A 6,654-nucleotide genomic window follows, 5' to 3' on the forward strand; every position below is an offset into this window, starting at 1 on the left:
ACATCTTTGTGAGACTGAGTTTTCTTGTGTAAAAAAGGTAAGTAAGCCTTCTCATATATTTGAATTATCTTTGCAACTGTCAGTAATGTTTACATATTTTTTTCTTCTTGAATTTTTCATGTTAAATTTATTACTATAATTTTGTTATTTTTGTTGTTGCTATTATAAATTATATCTTCTTAACCATCATTATTTTTCTTATTACCTCTGTTTTTCCATAGGGAGACAACAGATTCTAGTATATTAATTTTATATTATGACACTTTATTGAATTTTTATTTATAGTCTTTTCTGGCTAATTATGTTGAATTTTCAAATAAACAATTATAACTTCTGAGGATAATTACATTCTTATACTGTATTTTTGTTTGTATATATTCTGCTTCCTTTTCTTGTCTCTATGAATTCTTATTGTCTGAGTTGGGGGGAAACATTCAATAATATGGAACTTAGTGAAAATCCTTGCTTTATTCCTGATGTTAGTAAAATATTTTTGAGTATTTGACCAATAATTATGATGCTGGTTTTTGGTGTGAGATAAATATATTTCCATTTTAAAAATTGATTTTTGTCAATAGATTTTCTCAAACTTCTTTCCATAATGCAAGATGACATGAGTTTTCTCTTAAAATATATTAACATGGTGATTAATCAATATATTTCCCAATACTGACCCATCTTAATATATCTAGAATAAAGTTCCATTTGATCAAGGAGTATTATTATTTTAATATCTGCAGGATATCTCCCAAGTTAATATTTCCTAATAGAATGCCAGTTGGTGTTTAATACTCAAACTTTACAAAACATATATATGTCTCAGTGTAATGTTTTTCAGCTGTTTTTATAAGACACTATGTGACTCCAAAATTCAATGCATCATATCTAACAAAATAACGTACAGAAAATCCTCAAGTTATATTTCACATAAAATTGGCACAACATGTAAAATGTCAACAAGGAAGATATGCATGACAGCAATGTAGAAAACATTTCTTTTAAAAATGTCCTAATGTCAGTTTTCTACTTTCTCCTTTTTCTCTTCTTCCTTTTTCACCTTTCTCTTCTCTTACCTACCTAAACAACTCACTCCAAAAGGCATTAAGAGGAACCAAGCCACATAGGCATCTGCACAGTTGTAAGAAGGGGAAAGAAGCAGTGGCCCAGGGTGAGATGTCAGAGCCTGAGACAAGAGAAGATGATATCCTCATTGAAGGGGAAAGGAGTGACCAGCAGGGGATTTTAGAGTCTGAGTGTGTTGAGCAGCGTGTGCATGAAGTGTTTGGCAAGTGGATTAGTACAGAGAGTTCAAACCCAGGCAGAATAAGAAGGGCTTCCTGACAACAAGATGGCCCCATGTAGAGCAGGGATGGGTAAAGAAGACAGCCACATCATGTAGAAGAGACATTATCAGCAACAGAATATCAGTTGTATTGGTTGTATATTGTTTGCATACAAATGATAAAATAAATAAATACATTCAGAATAAGGAGAATCCAGTTTCTCACTGTCAGAGAAGAAAGTTACAAATACTCAAAGGCAGAAAAATAAAGTAAATCCTGTGGTGCTAGACTGTATTTGGAGGGACTAGTGAAAGCCTAGGGCATTCGGTATAGATAGATTCTTATGGTAACAAATATAGATGTAAATATGCATATGTGTGTACATATATTTCCTCGCTCTGTTCACTGAGATAGCCTAGGGGCAGTGACACCTCAAAAGTAATGAGCACACCTAGCCTTCAGATATTCATTTCTAACTACCAGTCTCCACTAAAAGAACCAAGGATCCTTAGAAAAATGGCTGATTCCAAGGTTGGAGTAGGAGTAGTACAAAATAAGCCAGGATTTTCTTGTGATAAGAAATAAGAAAGTGCTTAAGGGCCTAAATTATGATGAGAACATGTCAAAGCCAGCTTAGAGGAACTATCAATAACCAAAACAGGTAATTTTAGCATTGAAGTAAACAACTGATTCATTACCAGTGTGGCTCAGTTGGTTGGGCATCATACCACAAAGTGAAAAGTTACTGGTTAGATTCCTGGTCAGGGCACATGCCTGGGGCACATGAGAAGCAATCAATCCATGTTTTTCACATTGGTGTTTCTCTCTCTCTCTTTGTCCCTCCCTTCCCCTCTCTCTACAAACAAATAAATAAACAATTATATTAACAAATTATAATCTATCACACAAGATAGGAACCCATGAATTCACACTGATATAAATAATATGTCGAAAGTTAGGTAAGGATCAAGATATTCATATATAGTTCCAAAGTAGAACCCCCCCCTGCAAACATTAATTACAAAAGGAAAAGTCTTGCATAAATTAACCTTATCAGGTAATCAAAGATAGCACCATCAGTTATAAGTTAAAATCATGGGTCACCTAATAGGAGTAAACAAAAGAATACAATGTCACTTTTGTATTTTTTTCCAAAATTAACAGCCTGAATATAATTGTGAATTAACATCAGAAGAACACAAATAAAGGGTCATTCACAAAACAATGTGAACTTCAAAAATGTTAATGTTATAAAACTCAACAAAAGACTGAGGAGAAACCTTTCAAGATTGAGGTGGACTAGCGAGATAGTACAACTAAATATAAAATGGTTTGGACCCAGAAACCTTATTATAAAGGACATTGATTATAATAATCATTGAAATCTGAGTTGGGTCTCAGGATTCATATATCAATGTCCTTGTCTATAAAAATAAACACTAAGGCATTTAATGATAACAGGACATATATCAGCAAATAGTTTAGGTAAAAAAAAATAATTCCTTTTACTGTACTTGAAACTTTATGTAAGATGTTGTTTCAAACTAAAGAAATAACATTAAAAAACTTTAAAGGCCTAAACACCTGATTTCTGGAAATATGAAGTATATATGCTTCTCCCTACTTTACTTGCTAAGTACAATTATATCCTGGATATTATAAAAAACAAAAGAAAAATTCTGAAAGATAGAGAGGAAGACACTATGGTAACCACTAAACATATATTTACCTGTAGAATTAAAACTACATGATAGTTATAATGAAAGATTAAGTATATAATGGTTTTGTGTTGTGATAAAATACAACAATCAAAATGGAGAGATAAAGGGGAGAAAGTATGAATGTCCAACAGACTTGTTGATTGCTTCATAGCTTCTCATTAAGATAAAAGAATACTACTTCAGATCAGATGCTTGTAGAGAAAGATTGGCTGGGAAGAAATGGTTACTCGTATAAAGGACACAGCCAAAGGGAGTAATTTCAAGGTGGGGATGTGGAGATGGGGGAGGACAGGGGTGCATGATGGGGAGAAAATGGAGACAACTGTACTTGAACAATAAATAAATAAATAAATAAATAAATAAATAATAAAATGTCAGTTTGACCTTAAAAAAAAAAGGTGGTTGCTGGTTATTTCAATATTGCTAATGGTAGGGACCCAATAGAAAATAACTAAGTTTTAAAAAAAGAAGTTAGAATATCATATAAAGGTGTTAGTATAAAAGTAAACATTAATACAAAAGTGCAGCCTTTCTAAACTCCAAAAAGTATACTCAAGAAAAACAAACAAAGAAAAATAGATCATAACTTTTGGTAGTGGTTATATAGAAGCAAAATAATACAGTGAGAGTAAAAGGGAAAGAAGCTTGAATTTTTTGAATATACTTTTTACTATTTGAGTTTGGAACTATGTCAATATTTTCCCAAACTATATTAAAAATAATAAATTATGAATCAATACTTTCAATTAAAAATAAAATAAATGAACTTATGTATTCAGTAGAATGAACTGAATGTCTCTACTTCAAGAGACATTCAAACACACTAATTCAAATTTACATACTAGATATATCCTATCTTTTTAAACCAGAAGGGCAAATAGGGTCTTAAACTATTTTCACTAGCCAACATTATTTGGAGTAGTGTAGTAGTAGAGTACTGCACCTGTGTATTAGGGGATAAAGTGGATGAGTAATGGTGGGACATTCCATCTTTTCTAGCATCATCATTGAAAACTGTAATTCTTGCCATGGGATAAAGGCAATATAGATAAAAGAAATAAGTCAAGTAAAAACCCAATTATCCTCACGTTGAAACTTCAGAATAGAAGTATCAAAATAAACTCAAGACATACTTTATCTTTTAAAAATATGTCCTAGATTCTGTACACATAAAAGACTTAGAAACAACATCCAAACAGTAGCAACCTGCACTCATATTGTTACTGGACAGGGGCCTGACCCTGAATGGGGCTGCCTAGGGCCAGCCCTAGTCTGTAGGTTCGTGACTTTGTGCAGGAAAGATTTCACAAGAGTCCAGGGGACTAAGAGTACATTTATCAAAGCTGAGGACAGTAAAATGAGGAAGGGTTGTAGCCTAGAAGAAACAACGGGAGAGCCCCGGCTGAGCTACTTTAGCTCACTGGGAAGTCAAAGAAAAAGGGGCCTTGGAGACAGGTTCAGGGGGTTAACCCAGAACAAGCTTCACTGCCCATTGCTCCCCTGGTTGCGAGTCTTGTGGGGACCCTTAGTGTTTAGGCTATTTGTGCCTGTGGGGGAAGATAAGGAAAAAGGGAAAGGCAAGGGTGTGCTTGCCAGAGGGAGAGCTCGCACTGGATCCTTTGTCTTGAGGAGTTTTCTTTCTCTCTCTCTCTCTCTCTGTCTCTCTCTCTCTCTCTCTATATATATATATATACACACACACACATATACATATATGTGTATATATATATATGTATATATATATATATATATTATTGTTGATCTATTACAGTTGTCCCAATTTTCCCCCATTGCTCTCCCCTGCCCTGCCCACCCCCTGCTTACACAGTCAGGCAGGAATTTTAGGGGAGGTATCAGTGGAGGGTTTCAGCAGAATATTCATCAGTTTTCCAGTTGTGCCCTTTCAGTGTGGTGGCCTCTACTGATTTGTCCTGAGTGCCAGAGCAGGAGGTCATTAGTCATTTCCCCTGGTCCTAGCATCGCCCACCCAGTTTTGCTGCTTTTCTGGGCCTGGAGCTAAAATACAATGGAGGCCTAGGTATTATCTGAAGGGAGTTGGTCTTCTGTGTCTGGTTAAAATTGCCCAGCCAGTTTGTTCAGTGTCCTGTCTCATTCTCCCTATTCTACTTGTCCTGGCTTACAGGCCTGTCTTGATATTGTTTACAATGTGGTTTCTATAGACAATTTTTCAATTAAAGGAACCAGGACTTCTTAGAGAATTGGCAGATTCATTTCCGTATGAGTCTGGAAAATTTTAACATACCAGAGAAAAATATCAAAGACTGTTAACTTGGGGGTCAGTACAACTCAGGAGCCAATTTGAAAAGGCTCCCACTTTTTGATTACCCATCAAAAATGGGTAATTTGAACATCTTAGAATAAAAACTGCAATGAATTGAAATATACCATATTTCAAACTATTAGTTCAAATAAGAGTAAAAAATGTTTTAAGACCTAATTGGTCACTGTATTCAATTCATTATTTGAAAAGTGAGGAATGAAAGGAAAGAATCAGGTATTCAAGCTAACTTCAAATCCAACTATGCCCCAGGGTAGCCAAATCAAGATAAAGGGAAGTAAATATCTTTTTAAAGAAATCCGGGTAATAAATGAAGAAGGAATGACAGCAGTAAAACAGCACCATACCTAAATGGATCAATCATTGATCCAGACAGTGAATAATAGAAACTTCTAACAACTAGGTGTTAATTGCCTCCTAATAGAAGAAGCAATATTAGTAAGGAAATAGTCGTGTGATAACATTGACACTCAATCTCAAGCCCCCAGGTCAAACTACCAAGTTACAGGAAATAAGAAATGTTAAATTCCACCAAAGATGATATTAGCAAAACACAGAGTGTGGAAAATACTCCAGGACAAATGGACCAATTTCTTCAACATAGAAATTGAAAAAAATTTTTAGTTTGATGTAGTCGCATTTATTTATTTTTTTTCTTTCATTTCCCTTGCCTGGGCAGATATATCCTATAAAATATTGCAAAAAGCAATGTCCAAGATTTTGCTGCTTAGGTTTTCTTCTACGATTTTTATGTTTTGGGGTCTAATAATAAGTCTTTGATCAATTTTGAATTTATTCTTGTTGTGTGGTATAAGAAGGTGGCCTAGTTTCATTTTTCTTCACATATCTGTCCAATTTTCTCAACACCATTTATTGAATAAACTCTCTTTAGCCTGTTGTATGTACATGCTTCCTCTGTTGAATATTTACTGACTATAAAGGTGAGGGGTTGATTTCTGAGCTCTGTATTCTATTCCATTGATCTCTGTGTCTGGGTTTTTTTGTTGTTGTTGTTGTTTTTTTGTTTTTTTTTTTTTCAAGGACCAGGCTGTTTTGATTACTATGACCTTGTAGTATAGTTTGATATTAGGTAGTGTGATTCCTCCAACTTTGTTCTTCGTTCTCAGGATCGCTGTTGCTATGCAGATACTTTTGTTGTTCTATACAAATTTTTGAAGTATTTGTTCTAGTTCTGTGAAATACATCATTGGAATCTTGATAAGAATTGCATTGACTCTATAGATTGCTTTGAGTAGTATGGACATTTTAATGATGTTAATTCTTCCTATCCATGGGCGTGGTGTGTGCTTCCACTTATTTGTATCTTCTTCAATTTCTTTCTTCAGTGTCT

The sequence above is a fragment of the Desmodus rotundus genome, chromosome 2 (assembly GCF_022682495.2).
Source record: "Desmodus rotundus isolate HL8 chromosome 2, HLdesRot8A.1, whole genome shotgun sequence".
In the NCBI taxonomy this organism is placed as follows: domain Eukaryota; kingdom Metazoa; phylum Chordata; class Mammalia; order Chiroptera; family Phyllostomidae; genus Desmodus; species Desmodus rotundus.